General features: G+C 48.8%; 1 protein-coding gene across 5 annotated transcripts in view; it reads left to right on the forward strand.

The window, feature by feature from the left end:
* The window catches only part of PLXNA4 (plexin A4), a 592,266-nt gene that overhangs the window by 138,746 nt on the left and 435,691 nt on the right, over positions 1–17,829 (forward strand). For 2 of the 5 annotated variants that reach the window (XM_027075500.2, XM_053218070.1), the window contains exon 1: positions 16,421–16,559. The exons of 1 other annotated variant lie outside the window; for it this stretch is intronic. The gene's annotated coding sequence lies outside the window, so the exon portion shown is untranslated. Of the gene's footprint in view, positions 1–9,336; positions 9,733–14,919; positions 15,015–16,420; positions 16,560–17,829 lie in introns of those variants that run through there. 2 more of the 5 variants (XM_053218067.1, XM_053218069.1) reach the window with 2 other exon arrangements.

A 17,829-nucleotide genomic window follows, 5' to 3' on the forward strand; every position in this document is an offset into this window, starting at 1 on the left:
TATCATTATGTGGATTTGGTTTGGGATCCAGGTCTGAGCTAGGACCTCCGGCATGTGCTCTGCGGGCCTCACTAACCCAACCTGGGTGGAGCCGGGGTGAGCAGGGCAAGGAGGTGACCGCCAGCCAGCCGCCACATGCTAATCCATATTCCGTGACAGCCCGCGTTGCGTGTCAAGTGTGTGGAAAACAGCTTCGCCAGTAGCAGATCACAGGCCTGACGATTTTATCTTGTTAAAATCGAGCCTACACAAAATAGATAAGTGCTCTATCATCTTCCGGAATTAATCCACATACAGTTTATCTTCTGAGAGGTTTGCCATGGTGGCCGTGGTGCCACTGTAAACATAGGCTGGGTGGGTCACTTATTTATTTAATTTGCTTTCAGATGTGTGTGTGTGGGACCTCCCTACACCAAATAGTTTGGGATAATAGCAGCATAAAAGCGAGTGAAATAATATACGTGGTAAACCAAGATCTAAAGTTTTTGTGGTTTTTTTTTTTTCCTGAAGGAAAAAAAAAGGACATGTATGGTATATATATATATTTTTTTATTAAATGCCTTAGCCTTGCTTTGGTATTTATCTTCCTGTGGCAGCCCCTGATCCGGTCACAATGTGTAATTCCATTAGCATTATCTCTCAATTCATTGGAGGGGGCTTCAGCCCAGACAAGAGCGGCAGAAAAGGCCGCACTGTTCAGGAGGCTTCTTTCTTGTTTCTTCAGCAAGTTTATGCCTTTATCGGCAGCTCGTTTAAAGGGAACTAAAGGGGAGCCGGTCAAATCATTAAGTGAGAATTTAACATGGTTTTTAAAGGCAAACGCAGAAGCTTTTTGAGGGGTGAAAAGTGGTTAAAGTAAATAAATGAACGATGCCCGCACTGCTAGCGTAACTGTTGGCAAAGGATACTATTGAAAGGCCTTGTATTTGTAAAGAAGGTTTTATCTTTGTACGTTTAATGAGAAAAGTGATTTTGATCAGATGTCAGGGCTCCTGGATGTATTCCAGCTGAGCCACTGAGTGACTCTGTGACTGTGTCCCCACTTGCACCCCACTCCCATCTTTGTCTCTTGCCCACCACAGAGGGAAAGCTGGGAAGAAGAAAGAGATGATCTTCTTCCCAAAGCTCCTCGAGCACCTGTAGAGAAGGATGAGGGCAGATGGGAAGGAGATACGGGTACTTTCTGTTTGTCCGTGTGAACGGCAGGTGGGGTTCACAGGGAGAAATGAATTGCACAGAAAATCCCCACACCCCATTGGTGTTTTAACCCTCCCCTCTCAGGGGGACCTTTCACTTCGTGTGCCAGCCATGTCCCCTCCCTGGCTTTGCTTCCCTTCTTCCCCTTGTTCACCGTTCACAGAAGTGCCCACCAGCTCTATTCAAAAGATAGACAGCAGGTGGAAAGAGAAGAAGATGCCAGGGGTTGGGGAAGCTACATAATAGCGACTCCTGGGAGCTGCTTGTACAGCATGGTGCTTGTAATCCTGTTTTCTGGGAGAGGGATTTGAGGTGCCAAAAAAGCACATGGTGTGCGGCATTTTGACAGTGGAGTTGGGAGCCCCTGGGACAGATGCCTGTCCTTGCCATTGAAAATTGCAAATCTAAAACATCTGAAAGGCAGCCCAGGAGTGAGCCTTTTTCGAGGGTTCAAAGTACATCCAATCTTGTGCTAAGGGCTTCATATACATTATGTTCTTTAAAAAGTGTTTCCAAGCTGGTTTTTTTTCCGTAAAAATTGGAACCCTTATCTGTAAATGTTTTGAGCAATCCCAATATCTGTACATTTGTTTATTTATAAGTTGTATATATATACACACATATATGCAATTGTTGTGATGTATTATGCATGTTATGATACACGAACAACTGTGTGTATTTTTGAAGAATGAGAAAAAGAAATAGAAATAAAAGTTACAATGCTTTCTCCTTGAATCTCCACAGAGTCTTGGGGATACGCTGGGTACTTGCACCCACTCTGACAATTTCTGCTTCTCACAGCCTGCCTGACACGTAGGTGTTGTCACTTCTGTTTTATAGATGAAGAAACCGCGGCTGAGACTGTTTTAGTAATTTGCTCAGGGCTGGGATTGTAACTCATGTCTTCTTATTCCAGATTCAAGATCTTTCCATGACACCGCATCCCTCCCTTCTCTCCTCCTGTCTTCTTGCGGGCCCTAATGAATAGCCCTGCATTCCTATCACCCACTATTCCCTCCTTTTTCTGTTCCAAAGCTCTCCATGTTGATTGAATCTGCAGGGGATGACTCTGAATCTTGAGCAGTCCAAATCAGTGCCAGTGATCCCATTCCCCTTTGCCAGACACTCATTTTCCCAGCTTCCCTTGCAGCTTGGAGTGGCCATGTGACCGAGTTCTGGCCAATCAGACATGCGCAAGTGTTCTGAGAGATTTCACCTGCTGTTAAAAGGCAGAGCCACTATAGAAGAGCGCCCTCCACCCCCCAGCACTTCTTTTCTTCTCTTGGGTCTTAAATATGATTACGTGAAGGGATGCTTGGAGCTGATTTGAGCCATGGGGAAATGAGTCTCAGGGCAAAAAGCCAGCTTGCTAAGGATGAGACACAGACAAGACAGAAAGAGACTGGCTCCCTGATAACCTCACTGAGTCCCTGCACTATACCAGGAACCACTTACCTCCAGGCTGCTCATGTGAGATATTAAATGTCTTCACTGCTTAAACAGCTAGATGGATATTTTGTTACTTGCAGACAAAGCCTTGATAACCGATGTAGTCTCTGTTCCACAATTTTGGTTAGCATTTTCCATCCTCAATTCGCCATTTTGTCAGTTTCTTCTGCTCCTCGGTCTACATGTTAACCTTTATGGAACCAGGCTTGATTCATATGGTCCAAGAAGTCACATGACCTAAAGATCTTCAAAGACTAAGCACTATTTTCCTGACTCTTCACTGTTTTGTTTTCCCAATTGTATTACTACGTGTGTGTTTGTGTGTTTATAATGGCTTATTCTAGTTCTTTGCCTGGGACAGTTCTGCCCACATTGGCCCTTTCATGGGTCCCAGAGCTTGCCTTCTTTGGAAGTATTATTCTTTTGCTATGACCCACTCCAGGGCCCTTGTACTGGCTGCTTCCACTCCCCACATCTTCACTTACTTGGTTTCTTCTTGTCCTTCCATCCTCAGCTCAGATATTAACACCTGAGAGAAGTCTTTCCTAACCTGTGTGCCTTCACCCCTTACAATACTATGTTCCTTAATCTTCTTCATAAAACTAACCGCTACCTTAGATTATCTTGTTCATTCATTCAACTGGTTCATTCTTGCCTCCGTCCTCAGTGCATACTGCCCAAGAGCAGAGACCTCGTCTGTCTGGAGTTCCGCTTTATCCCTAGATCCTAGAAGTTGGCACATAGTAGGAGATCAGAATATATTCGTATAACAAATGAATAAAAGAAAGTATGAATGGGAAGCTCCTTTTTATCTATTAGATTGGATGCTGCTTAATTCATGAATCGCTGAACAAAGCCAGTAAGATCTTTAAAATTAAAAAAAAGAAAAGAAAAAAGGAAAGAATGAATGGATATGAGGTACCTGCTCATCTCAAATCTTTGTTTTGTTCCCCAGGGGAATATTTCAGTATTTATGAAACAGGGGTATTTGAAGCAATCAGCCACTCTATGCAAGTGCTATATAAATACTGTACCGTCATGAACTTTCTACAGCTTAAAATCCTAACTTAGAAGACCATATATTAGTGTTGTTATTTTTTCCCATTTAGATGAGCCTTATTTTAAAAATGTTGGACCAGCAGAGACACTTCCAATAAAAGAAGGAATAGTTGTAATTATAATGTGGTGCTATGATCAGAATTAAGAATAATTGCTTTCTGAATTGAGTGACACTCTCTCCCTTACGATTCCACACTACCTGGTGAACACTTTTATCTTAGCATTAATAACATATTAGTGCACTTATTTGTTGATGGTGTTGTTCTCCATTCACCCGAAAACCCCTAAGGGTAGGGACTGTGCCTGAAACAGCTTTGATCCGCAGCGCAGTGACATATGGTAGGCATAAATGCTTTTTGAATGGATAATTTTAAACATGATATGAGTTACACAAAGTATCCCCTTGGCACATTTCACTCTCCAATTACAGTGAAATTAAAAAAAAAAAAACCTTTATAGTTCCACAAAAATCTGTAATATCTGTTTTGATCTTTGGAAGATATCCTTATCATTGTTACCATGATCATTTCACCCTTTTTCTCTTAAGATGTATTCTCTCTTTCTGTAGTATTTATGCCTGAATAAGTGTGAAGAGTCAGGAAGGGACGTTATGACCACACCCAAAAGGTGTTGATGAAATCACTGGAGGGAAAAAGATAGGACGCTTTCATTTTCTTTGCGGAAGAAAATGATGTGAGTATCAATGATACTGATCATAATATGGGAGGAAGCATATTAGGAAAGGCAAAGGGACATTTAGGTTGGAAGTTTGGAAGTCCTGCAGAAGGAGCAAACACATTCCTTCACAGAGAGGTGCATTTGATGATGGAATAATTTCCCCCGAGAGAGAGAAGAATGCCGTTGTTCATGTCATTTAAGACAAACAAGAGGATAAAAGAGCAGTCATTATTTATAGTTTGTCCAGTGTCCACAGTATAGGTGGATGTAGGACAAAAGCCTGTTTGGCCCCCAGGTGTACAGTCTATGGGACAAGATGCCATGAATTGACATGGAGCCTGTTACCTGCAGTGTCTCTGAGACACAGGGACCCCTGGCCTGGTTTTTAGGCCTGTAATGGCTGTAGGAAGTTCTTGAGGCTAAGAGGTAGGGATAGAACAAAGGAAAGAACCCCCCTCAGAGAAGTAGAGGCTGCCTAGTTGAGGAAGGACAAAAGCAATCTGAGCACACAAAAGGAATGACTGAGGAGACTCAGGGGAGTAAGGATTTGGGGGAAAAAGAGAAAGGGAAAGAATGAAAATTCAGAAAGGTCAATCATATGAGCCTCCACTGGACAGATGATATGGTTCCATATAGGCCTGCACTGGGCAAAGGACAGTATATCTGGTGAATGAGGTACACAGTACAGAGCAGGGAAGAGGCAGTGTTTAATGTAGCTCTGCGTCTGCTCATGCCCTTCATCCCACTCACTGACTTGACCATATTTCTGACTCCATCCTTGACTTCTCTCCCTGGTGTTGGTCTTGAGTGGGACATAAGTTGGCTTCCCTAGATATTTCTCCCAAAGCATTGAAGTTCAATTCAGTAAACATTGACTGAGTCCATGCAAAGCACATGGTGTGGAGGATACAACAACAAACACGTGACAATTAAAATATCAGACCCTTGAAGACATCAGAGATCATTTCACCCAAACTCCTGTCTTCACCTAAGGATCACCTAGTTCTCCAAGTGACAGAGAACTTACTACCATCCAAGGAAATCTATTCTGTCTTTAGAGAGCTCTATTAGAAAGGTATTCTTTATATTGGACCAAAATGTCTCTACATAAGATAAATTTTACTAATTGATCCCACTTTGCTATCTTGAAGTTATATAGAGCTAACGCAGTAACTCTTCCCCTTGACAACCCTTCAAATATTTGGAAGTGTCCTATTTCTTTGAGTTTTACTTTCCTGAAGCTGAACATCACCAGTTTCTTTGAATGTTCCAAATATAATAGGGTTTTAAGTCCCTTTGGGGCTTGGCCACTCCGTCTTAAATGTGGTTCGATTTTTCTTAAAGCATAGGGCCTGGAACTGTGTACAAAAGTCTGGGTATGGTTGGCTATCGCAAAGCAGAGCAGGGCTATCATTGCGTTCTTTGGGACTCTGTTCTTTATTAATAAATACAGCTTGTAATTTCATTGACTTCGGCAGCATCTTACACTGGTAACTTATTGCCAACTTTAGCTCATGCTTAAAAAAAATGTGGTCACATTTCCTTGATCCGGTATTTACAAAGTTATTTCTATACCCATATATAGGACCTTGTTTGTATTCATATTACATTTCATTTTGTTGAAATTTCCCCATAATTTTAGCACAAAAAATTACTTTTGAATACAGACTGTATATTCTATGTTGCTAAGCTTTGATCATATACTTGTAGCCTGAATAAAACAGGTTCTTCTTGATTCTGCGTTAAGATCCATGGCACCTTGATAATATATCCAAAATAAATGCAAAATCGACCCTTTCAAAGCATAGAAAAATTACAAAGTTCTATACTGATGGTCTTTTGAGGAGGCATCAAAAGAAGGAATTACGTCATACCCTCTGAAAGCCTTTCTAGAAACCCCTCTTTTTGTGACTGATGCTCACGTACCTCAGTCTTCACCATCATCATAGCCTTCCTCGTACCTGGCAGCTCTCGTCCTGATCCCCCACTTCCCTCCCAGGCTGCTGCTTTACTTTTCTCTCATTACCACATCCTTTTTCTTTCTGGAGTATTCCACACATTTTCTTTTTTTCTTTCTCCCTCCCTCCTTCCCTCTTTCCTTCCTTCCTTCCCTCCTTCCCTCCTTCCTTCCTTCCTTCCTTCCTTCCTTCCTTCCTTCCTTCCTCCCTCCCTCCCTCCCTCCCTCCCTTCCTCCCTCTCTGTTTCTTTCTTTCTTTCTTTCTTTCTTTCTTTCTTTCTTTCTTTCTTTCCTTTCTTTCCTTCTTTCCTTCTTTCTTTCAATTTTATTTTTGAGTAATCTCCACACTCAACATAGGGCTTGAACTCACAACCCTGAGATCAAGAGTCGCATGCTCCACTGACTGAGCCAGGCAGGCACCCCTTGTTCCATGTATTTTCAAATGTTAATCAGCTAAACTTTCCTCACCTCTTCCATTCCTCAGCGTAGTGCCCCAAGTCAACACCAAAATGCCTTACTAAAGCACCAAAACTGCCCAATATAAAGCAAAAGTATCTTTCTCCTTTAGAAAGGAGGAAGATTGTAAATGTATATTTATATTTAATATTCTTCTTTTATTGCAGTCATAGACAAATTTGATGGCCATGTCTCCTATGTCTTTACCTGAGTTGTTAGTAAATCTGTTAAACAGGTTAGTTTGAGAACAGAGCTCTGAGACAGATCCCAAGAAAATCTTCCCGCAGATTGTCTTGATGCATTAATGAGCATCTTTGGGGGTTAACCATTCAGTCAGCTAATCCATTCAGCCTGCATTGCCCCCGTGTTATAAGGATTTTATTAAAGACTCTACTGAGCTCCTTGGTACGATTCAGATATTTTCTTGTGTTTCCTCGATCTAAAAACCTCACTATCTGCTGATTTAGGGAGCAAGAATAGCCTGACAGTTTGTTCTTTGAGATCGCAGACTGATTCCTAGTGATCATTGTATCACATTCTAAATAATCACGTCTACCTTTTACTGAACGAGTGGTCAACATCTGGGCCAAGCTCATTTGTTTATATTTTTGAGAACTTACATTATTTTCACCTTTCACAAAACTGGAATGTTAATTGCCTGTTAACCCTTCTTTGTCTCCCCCTGCATAGTTCCTGAGAAGATTAATAACTCACTAGGGAGCGTTTACCTGTTAGTATCTAAATCACGGCATCGTGGTAACTTTAGCCTGGACCATCTCTGGGTGTTAGCTTCCAGGAGTTTACTGATCCCACTGTAGAAGAATATGGCCTTTGACTTGACCTAAAGCTGCTTGTTTTATCCCAGAAAGTATGTTCTGGATCATTCCTGGAATCTCTCTGGTCAATTAGGGCCAAATAGAAGTCCCTAGGCCAAGAAGGGCACTGGGTGGTCTTTAGAAAATGAGAGCGGAGGACTCAACCTGTGGGATGTTTACCCCATCGTGCCTGGCAGACAGGATGCCGTGTGACCTTCAAGGCGGCCCACAAAAGAGGAGCAAGATGGCACCGATAGTCGGAAACTGGAACAAAGGCAAGCTTGACTGTGATACAGATGGGGTGGAGGAGTGGCTGGCTGGATTCAAGAAGAGAGAGCGTAGAGGACTAGAGGCGTGATGAAGATGCTTTTAGCAGCAGTGTTTTTTGTTCCTTTTAAAGTAGCTTTTCTAAAAAATGGGGAATGAAATACTTGCACATGGTAAAATGTCAAAAAGAACAAAGGATGTACAGTAAAACAATGAAATATATATCGCTCTAGCTCCTGCTCTGAGGTTTCTGCTGGTAACTTACAAAATGTTCTATGTATATTTAAGCCTATATAGATATATGCATACTATTCTGTAGGTTAACAAATATGCAAATATGTATACAAATACTCTGTGCTTGTTTTTTCAGAGCATAGATAACATAGATTTACTTCATTTGTTTAAAGTTAACACGGGTTCTACTGCATGACTGTACCCTGATTTTAACAGCAGTGCTTTGAGGGAACGAAAATAGAATTGTTGCCAAACACAGAGTGTTAATCTTAAATTTGAAGCCGAGGCAGTAAATGACAGGTGTGAACAAGTTTACAGTTTGGATACCTATGTAATCTGAGATATATCACTTCAATGACCCTTGCCTCAGTTTACCTAGCAGGGAAGGGAAATCACTTTCCTTCTTGATTCTGGTGTTAGAAAATATGAGTCAAATCCCCTTAAATATAGGACTTGGGAAAAACAGCTACTGGAAAGGGTATATATTAATTTTTTCTTATTATCGAGAGGTGGGGTATTGGCAGAAGGCAGCCCTTACTCTGATTACAGCTACACTAAATTGAGCTGACATTGGTGGTGCGTTTTCTGGGTGTCTGTGAATAGTCAGCTGAGTAACGAAGCAGGACTGATCTGGGCTGACCCACCTTATTCTTGGCGTATTGCTGGTCCTGGGGTGCACTGGGAAATGTTTAACAACTGGCTGTCCACGAAAACAAAAGCCCCGGTGTGTGGTTTGATTCCCATGGTGTAAATGTTTCCAGCTGATTGCTGGCTATCAGTACACCGTCACTGAATGCACACTTGGGGAGAGAGGCACACAGTTGGCTCTCCCCCCAGCTCTTCAGCACCTGTATACCGCGGTGGCCTTGGGGCTCACAAGAACCTCACAAGGACCTCACAAGGGACACTCAGCATTTGTAAAGACTGCAGTCAGCGGAGGTGCACTGGGAGGAAGCCCTTTAAAAACAGGGGAAAGAGAATGGGGCCAGAGGGAGAATGGAGTCAGGTTTCAGAGTCCTGGAGGGAGATGTTAAAGAGGAAAGAGGTCATGACAGGCCCTTGCACCATCTCTGGAAACTCCCAGTGGCCGTCCACGGCTCTCTTTCTACTCTGAGTTAGTATGGTCACCTCTGTCCTTCTTATTCTTCTCTATTGCTACTTTCTTCCTTCCCCCTTTCTTCCTCGTGCATGCCTTGGCCTCACTGCCAACCCATAGGCTCTGCTTAGTTTTCCAGAAGCTGCTCAGGGTTGAGGAGATCCTCTGAAGCCCGAGAGAAGATGATGTGACCCAGTCCTCATGGGGCCCTGTGTGGACGGAAAACTGCAGTGTCAGCTTCCAGCCACTTCTGATTTCCAGTCTCTTCTTGCTGTGACAAGAAGAGTCCCTGGACTTCCCTCCTCCCCTGCAGTACAGTAAAGGTCAGGGTCAGGGCTAGGGAACTCTCTTAGCACCATAGGGACTGGTGCTCACACTGAAGTCCCACACAGTCTGACCTCCGAGAGGATCCTGGGAAGGCAGGTGCCAGACAGCCGGTTCAAGAGAGCAGGATCCAGTACTACTTCACTGCTGTGTGTCCCCGAGGCTGACTCTCTGGAACTGACTCCCCCCTGGGACTTCAGGTGAGTGCTTGACTTGAGCGTTCCGTGGGCTGATGGTTTCCAGTGCCCTGGCTGGGTTTTCTCATTTTTACTTAACACGTTGAGATATTCTAAGATGCTTGATGCAAAGAGCTCTGAAGGGAGTCCCTGGCAGGGCACATTTTGGTGCCCAGTCCTGCCCAGTATGGTCACTATCATGCACCAAGCATGGCCTCCTCTGCCCTTCTTCTTCTAAAGCCAAGTGGGCTCAAATAATAAGAGTAAGAGGCTAATGAGGCCAAGGTCAGGGGAAGGATTCCCTCTCTGTAAGTCACTGTATTAGTTATCTATTGCTTCAAAACAGAGCACCTCCAATAACGTCTAGTCACTGCTCCACAGTGTCCAGGACCTCAGTCGGAAGACTGAAAGCTGGGATCATCTGAAGACTTGAACAGGGCTAGAGAATCCTCTTCCAAGGGCTCACTCATGGGATGTCAAGTTTTGCCAGGAGTTGTCTGGGAACCTCAGTTCCTTTCTACAAGGCTGCTCAAGGGTCCTCACCACAGGGCAGCTCCCTTGCCCCAATGTGAGTGATGCAAAAGCCCAGGCTGGAAGCTGCCATGTCTCTTGTGACCTAGCTTGGAAATCACATGTGGTCACTCCTGCAGTAAAGTCTTCTTGGTCACCTAAGTCAGCTCCAATTCAGTGTGGGAGGGGACTGCGTGAGGGCATGAGTACCAGATGGCAAGGATCTTTAGGGCCATTTTGGAGGCTGGCTGTCACAGTTATTTAGGAGGTTATACTTAGGACACCTGGCAATCATCTTGGAAATGTATGTTACCAGACAAGACTGTTCAACCTATCAGCACAAACCCACCTTCATTGCAAAGGAAAGTGACTTCGGGCCTTTCTGTTCTTTGTATCCTAGTCAGAGGGGCCAAGTGACTCACTTAAGCTACTTGGCAAGTGCTGGGAAGAGGCAAGATGGAGACTTCATGTGGGAGCCATGAATTGCATTTGGTCCGTGAATTCAGGCACACTATAGGACCTCGTGCCTTCTGGGACTGAAGTGTTTACCTTTTCTTGTTGAGCAAGATAAAGAACTGGCCAGAGCTGGGACTCTGCTATTTTCTGGCAAACGAGGTTAGGTCACATCCCCTCCCCCGCCACCTCACCCTCCATCCTGCTTCTTCGTCCTCTAATTTCTGGTTCCTGCAGTTGAAAATACAAGTTTGTGTGTTAGCCAACAGAGAAGGAAGAATTGTGGAGAGGGTGTGGTGGATGAAGGGGTCTGGGGAGGTAGGGGAGGAAGAGTTGGACCACGGGAGCTGCTTCAGGGCCCGGATCACCAATACCTGCACAATGTGTGAGTGGGGGTAGGGGAGGCACCCTCCCTACCCTGGTACCAGCTCCCGCCCCCCCCCCCCGCCCCTGCCGTGTAGCCTGGGAAACCACAACAGAGCAGCATGGCCAGTTGTGTCCAGCAGTATAGGTGGGCAGGGGCGATGGGAGTGATGTCCTTCCATCAAATGGCTTATGTAGGCGGTAGACTTTTGTGATGGACCCTATGGAGAAAAACATGATCAGACTGGTTCCTAAGCACAACCACCACGGTTGTGCGTAGGGTGGAGGGGTCCTGTGACATAATGAGGGGAGACAGGGAGGGAGTTGTCAGCAGAGGCCAGGTCTGTGTGAGCAGGGGCAGGCTGGGAGCTGCGATTCAGGTGTTAACATCTCTGTATCTTTGCTAGCACCCACAGGCTAGAGAAGCCTGGGACAGTGTGGGTCTACTCACCGTACCCAGCTACCAAGTTCAAGCCACAATTCGGAACTGTGGTGACCCAGAGAGACTTCTCCCTCAGTTCCAAGGGCAGCCATTTCTCTGTCCTTTTTTACTGTTCTATGGCCTGGAGTGTCAAAAATAGAACCGTTGGGTTAGAAGCTTAACCCCTTAGGCATCAGAGGAAAGAATAAGTTTGTTTCAATGGACTGAGAATCTTGAGAACAGCTGTCCTACATCGAAGTGTCAGCTTTCAAGGACGCAGAATTGAAGGTCGCTGGAATGTAGAGTGGACATCTGGTGACACATCCAGGAAGCAGGGGGCAGTGGGGAGTTGGGGGCCCTTCCTACTGTCTGCATCACATCCAGGGAGGTGTCACCTGGGAAGGCTCTCCCTTGCCTCCCAGTCTCTGCGCAGTTCGGATAATGTTGATATTTCTACTCTCCTGCAGGTGGCGCCACAATTTAGGTTTTTAAGCTGCTGCCTTCCTGTGGTTTTCATCTAGTGCACTGGGTGCTGTATAAAACCCAGCCATGGGGCCAGCTCTTGGGGGAAAAAATTTCTCTATAGCACCACCAGGCTCTGGTGATTTATTTAACAAGCAAATCTGGCTTTTATCAACTTAAATAGCCGTTCTGTTCCTAGGCTAATAAAATGGTGGTAGCTAAGTGAAGGAAAACTTAAGGATTTCTTCTCCTCTCTCCTATTAAATCTGGCCCTTTTACTCAGCTGTGAGTGATGGGCCAATACTTTTCTCCTCAAGCCCCTCAATAAACCACAACCAAATTGCCACAAAAAATCGCCTCCTTGGAAGATAGGACGTTATGAAGCAATATGACATTTCACTTCTCCCTCTTGTGGCCATGGGGCCAGGCAATGACGACTGGGTTTCCTCACCGGCCTGGGGTAGAAGGGGTGACTTACAGATCCGATGTCAGTTGGAGAAAGTTTGGGTTCCTCTTTGCCCCTCACCAGCTGGCAGGGGCTGCAGGAGGTATGAGAGGGAGAAGGGTTTGTAACTCATGCAGAAACCCATTTTGAGCTGTTCTAGAGCTTGCCCTTCCCAGTGTGTCTATTCATAGAGAAGGGTCAAGACAACAGAGGACTTTCCTGCCCCCCTGTACTGTGCCATTAAAAAAAGGGGGGATATGTCCTTCTGCAAAGCAGTGCTAATTCCTTGGATGTGTATTGCACGTATTCGAGAGTTTCCAAGTGCATGAATAGGTAGCATTTCCTTTGAATGTCACTATCTTTAAGGGGTAAGTGGGGCAGATGAGAACGTGAGATCTCCAAATCATAGCATTCATGGGTGGTGGTGCCTAGGTCTAGGACCAAGTCTTCTTGCTTCCAGTGTAGAGTCCTACCCATCCTACCCCATCTCACTCTCCAGCTTTGAAAGAAGAAATCCAAGAGGCCATAATAATAATAATAATAATATCAAGCCCCACACTGCTGCTAATTTGACCCTTCCTGTTCTCCCTTACAATGGTATTATATAACCACCCATGCAACATAGCTTCCTCCGTGTTACTAACTGGAGGGGAAGGAGGGAGAAAGAACATGGTTAGCCATATGGCCCTGTTAATGATGAGAGACTCAGCTGGGGCCACTCACCGTCCCGTGGTTGGGCCAACTTTTTGCCTCCCTTCTTTTCTGTCATTTGGTTCTGTTATTACTCTTCAGGCACCACATGACATCCGTTTTTCTGAATGAAAATAAGTGACATCACACACTAGGCAGAAGATAAAGAATAATAAATATATTTTATTTGCCACCTCTAAAAAAGGCGTTTGACTTACCATCCATCCATCCATCCATCCATCCATCAGAAATTGACCCTGGGGCTCACCAGCAATATTCACACACACACACACACACACACACACACACACACACACACAGTGCACAAAGAGGCTACAGGAGGGAAAATCAGTTATATTAAAAATACATGTTCGGGGTGCCTGGATGGCTCAGTCGGTTGAGTGTCTGACTTCGGATCAGGTCATGATCTCACGGTTCGTGGGTTAGAACCCCGCGTTGGGCTCCGTGCTTATAGCTCAGAGCCTGGAGCCTGCTTCAGATTCTGTGTCTCCCTCTCTCTCTGCCCCTCCCCTGCTCGCACTCTGTCTCTTTCTCAAAATAAGTAAACATAATTAAAAAATACACGTTAGAATGGCTGAGAATGGAGGCAAAGATGTTTTCTTGCTTCCTCTTGCTTTCAGCATTTTTATGACATACCCTGAAAGCTGAGTGGCAAACATGTTTGAAAGGCTCGCCTCCTCCCCCACAACCCCACTCTGCCTTTATTGAGCCATATTCCTTAAGTAACCCATTATGGTTTTCCATGGGGTTATCTATCTGTGCTGTCACCTCTGGGAAAGGCTTGTGATGATCCTGTGCAGAAATTTTAGAGCAGAAACCTTAGAGTGGGACCAGGGCCGGTGCAAGGCCAGCCTTACAGGACCCTGAGCCTGAGCACCTCCTTAAATTTTGCATCCTGGGTGCCTCACCCTAGTCTCAGTCCTTCCTAAAGAGACATTTGGCCCTGGGCTTCCTCAGCCTGGATGGAGGTCCAAGGAACAGTGGCATTGAGCTATTTTGTTATGTGTTTCTCCGGACTTCCTAAACTAACCTGATATTGCGGGCTTTATCTAGAGTCTGGGATCCAGGGTTTCTGAGAGGACAGGAGCCAGATCAATGTATTAAGGCACGCTAATGAGATAACTCCTTGCTGCTTTCTGGGCCATGCAGTGCTCAGCAGAGAACCAGAGGCCACAAGGGCTCCACGCTGTCTCCTGGAACAACCTCTAACCAAACAAGCAAATGTCTCGTGTCCTCCTCACCCTGGCTCTGGCTTGGCTCATCTTTTCATTGAGGCCCCCACCTTTGAGAGCAAAGCTTCAACAAGGTGCTGTCTGGATGGACCTGCCTGACCTGACTATGTTGCCTTGGGGCTGGTAGAGCTGGTCAGCTCCCAGCGCCTTTCAAAGACTCGACAGTTTACAACTTGGATTTCCGTGAAAATATAACCCCTACAGGAAGGTGTCAGGATTTATGCTGTCGTCCATCACGTCCACCTAATGGGAAGATTCTCAAGAGATGTTTTGATGGGAGGGACAGTAAGGGGCAGGAAGTTGGGCGCCTATAGGAAAAGGAAAGTTGAGGAGTCCTGAGAGAGGAGGCCAACAACTCTGGCTCCTTTGGATGGTCCTCAGTGACTGCTGCCCACGTGAGGAGGCACTTAGTGACACAACTGATGGTTCCCTGGGACTATGTTGGGGGTGGGGGGCAGGGCCTTGTGCAGAGCTGGTACCTGAGTGTGGGAATCTTTGAGGCTTCTCCTGGTGGGAGGGGGGCACACTCCCAGGAGGATCTAGGCAGAGGTTTCAGAGGTGGTGCTACCCACTTCCTTTCCGCATATTTCCTCTCTGCCAGATGGCTGTCGAAACCACAGCAACGTGATTTCTTTCTTCGGACTTCCGAAACTGCCCTGATGTCGGCATTGTCTGTTCTGTGGTCGAGGTTTCTGAGAACAGGAGCCAGGTCAGCCCCTCAATATAAACATGAATAGACGCGTCAGGTTACTGAGTAAGCTCCAGGGCACTGGCCATTCATGCTCTCTCGCCCGGGCCTCCGTCCTTGGGTGCCCGCGGAGGGGTGCTGGGGTTCTGATTAGGGTTAGGTGAGTGCGCCTGTGTCAGCTCTGCGCACCTGAGGGTCCCTCCGACCGGCAGCGCCCGCATCCCGAGGAGGCTGAGCGTGCCTCCCTCCGAGTGGGCGCCCCGCGCCCGTGTCACCGCGTACCCGTCCCTCTCTGCCCCACATCGCCACCGGCAGGGTCGTTGGGCGCGGGCCGAGGGGACGAGGGGGGTGTCCGCCAACGTCCGTGCGGGGGGGAGCGCCGGCGGGGCGGGCGGCCGCGGGCGCGGAGTGGAGGAGGCGCCCCCTGCCCCCTCTGCCGGCCGCCCTCCGTCGGTCTAGATGTCAGCCGCGAGCTCCGAGCCAGCCCGAGCGAGCCAGAGAGGGAGCGGCGGCGGGCGGCGGGCGGCAGGGGAGGGGAGGAGGCGAGGCGAGGGAGGGAGGCAGGGAAGCAGGGAGGGCGGGAGGGAGGAGAGGAGGACCCAGAGAGCGCCAGGCAGCTGGAGTTTTTGCAGCGCTTGGCCGGGCTTCAATGCACAGCAGCAGCGAGCCGCGGCGGCAGCAGGCAGCCCGGGAGCTCCGGCGGCGGCAGAGCCAGCGGCGGCCCCGCTCCCTGCCCCCTGCAAACTTTGCGAGCAGCCCGACCGGGGGGCCGGGGGCGCGCCCGGGAGGCCCGGCTCCGCCCGCGGCCGCGCTCTCCGCCGCCGCAGCGCCAGGCGCCGCCGCCGCCACCGCCGCAGCCCCGCGCCTCCCCGGGGAGCAGCCGGCGGCTCCCGCGGCCCCCCAGCCCCGGGCCCTCTGCATCGCCCGGCCGGTCCCCCGGCGGGGGCGGGGGCGGGGGCGGGGGCGGCAGCGGCGCGGCCGGTCGCGGACTGCCGGGGGGCGGCCGCCGCTGCCCAGGGAGGCGCGCAGAGGCGCCGAGAGCGCTCCCCGGCGGGTCCCCCGCGCACTCGCCGCGCCCGGGCAGCGGCCCGACCGGGCGAGCATGGGCGGCGCGGAGTGACGCCGCCGTGCCCGCTTGGCATCAAGGACATTCAGCCCGCGGGGGTGGGGACGAAGGGGGGCAGCCCCGCGTCGCCACCGCAGCCCCAGAGAGCCGCCGCCGCAGCCGCCGCCGCCGCCGCTCCGGCTCCGGGCTAGGTGGAGGAAAGGGGTGCTTGGATTCGATCCACATTCTCCGACCTTTTTGTTGGACATTCCGCCCACCTCGGACGCCGCCAGAGGAGCTGTCAAGCCCCGCAGGCTGTGATTTCGCCCTCCGTTTCCCTTGCCTCCTCCTGGGTTCCCGGTGCCTCGGCGGAGTATTTGCGTTCGGGGCTGGGGCTGGAGGAGGCAGCCACACGCGCGCACACGCACACGTTCAGAGGAGGACGAGAGGCAGCGGCACAGGCACCATCTGCAGTGTCAATGCGGCGCTCCCGCTGAAGGAGGCAAGAGCGGCGCTTCCAGGTAAGGAGCCGGCGGGAGGGCGAGGGCAGCGCGGGCGGAGGTACCCGGCTCGGTCCGGGAGTCCTCGGCTGCCCTGGAGCCAGCCCGCTGCACGCACGCACACACACACACACACTCGCGCGCGCGCGCATACACACACACACACACACACACACACACACACACACACTGGCACACGCCGCGCACACGCACCTGCCCACGTCCCACCTGGACACCCGCGTAGGTGCGGCGCGGCCAGAGCAGGTATTTCCCCCTGTTCTTTCTCCTCTGACGATCCGGACTCACACTTCTCTTACCTAGGACTTTCAGGGTGGGATTCTGCGTATGCCTGCCTCTCCCTCCCACCGGGGTAGACTGAGGGAGCGATTTTTCAGTTCCCGGCCCCTGGTATTTCTAGCTGGTTTTCAAAACGGGAGAAGTAATGGGAGGTTTGGGGAGACCCGCCCAGCGTCATCTCCGCTCCGTGGCCTTTGGACACCCTGGGATTTTGAAGGGAGACAGACCGACAGATAGATATTCTGACAGATATTTGGAGAGCGTGGTGGCCCAGCGTGCAGGGAGGAGGCCACATAGGCAGATGGGGCTGCAGTTCTGTAGGGCGGTGCATATGGAACAGGCACTGCGTTTCCCCAGTAAGAGGCAGCACAAACGCCTTTCTGAAGCATTGCACTGCTTCCCCGGGAATGCGCCGGGATTCCAGGCAGGAAGGGGCTTCCGCATGGCATTGGGTGTGTGGCTGGTCTAGGGAGAGCATATGGGGGTCAGATCCTCCATAAGAGGTATGACCTATTCACATCTCCAATCTCTCCGCAACAGCAAGCCGCCAGGGCTTAGGGACACAGGTCTTGGGTATCCCTTTCACCTCTCTACTCTTCCCTCTACGCTGTGTGGGAAAGCATGGGGCTGTTTTGCTGTGCCTCTGGCTGTCACCTGTCACATGCCTTTGGAGGTGTGTGTCTGAGAAATAGAACTGAAAGGGGGCAGAGGAGGGTGTTGTAGGGAAGGGAGGGAGGTCCCCTCTCTCACGACCACCTCATCAGTGCCCCCCTGTAAGGAGGCCAGGCATTCTTGGGTTTGCCAGTGTTCCCCAAAGCCAGGTTGCTTTTGACTGTGCAGAACGACTCTCCAGAAGCCTGTGGTTCAAGGTTCTATTTCCCTAAAGCCTTTCCTTTCCTTTTCTGCCCAGCTGGAGTTTCACAGGCTGCTCATTTTCAAACTTTTTCTGGAGGAGGTAGGAGGTGGTTGGGGCTCCAAAAGGGCTTTTTTGCAG

This window comes from Acinonyx jubatus, chromosome A2 (genome assembly GCF_027475565.1).
Source record: "Acinonyx jubatus isolate Ajub_Pintada_27869175 chromosome A2, VMU_Ajub_asm_v1.0, whole genome shotgun sequence".
Classification (NCBI taxonomy): domain Eukaryota; kingdom Metazoa; phylum Chordata; class Mammalia; order Carnivora; family Felidae; genus Acinonyx; species Acinonyx jubatus.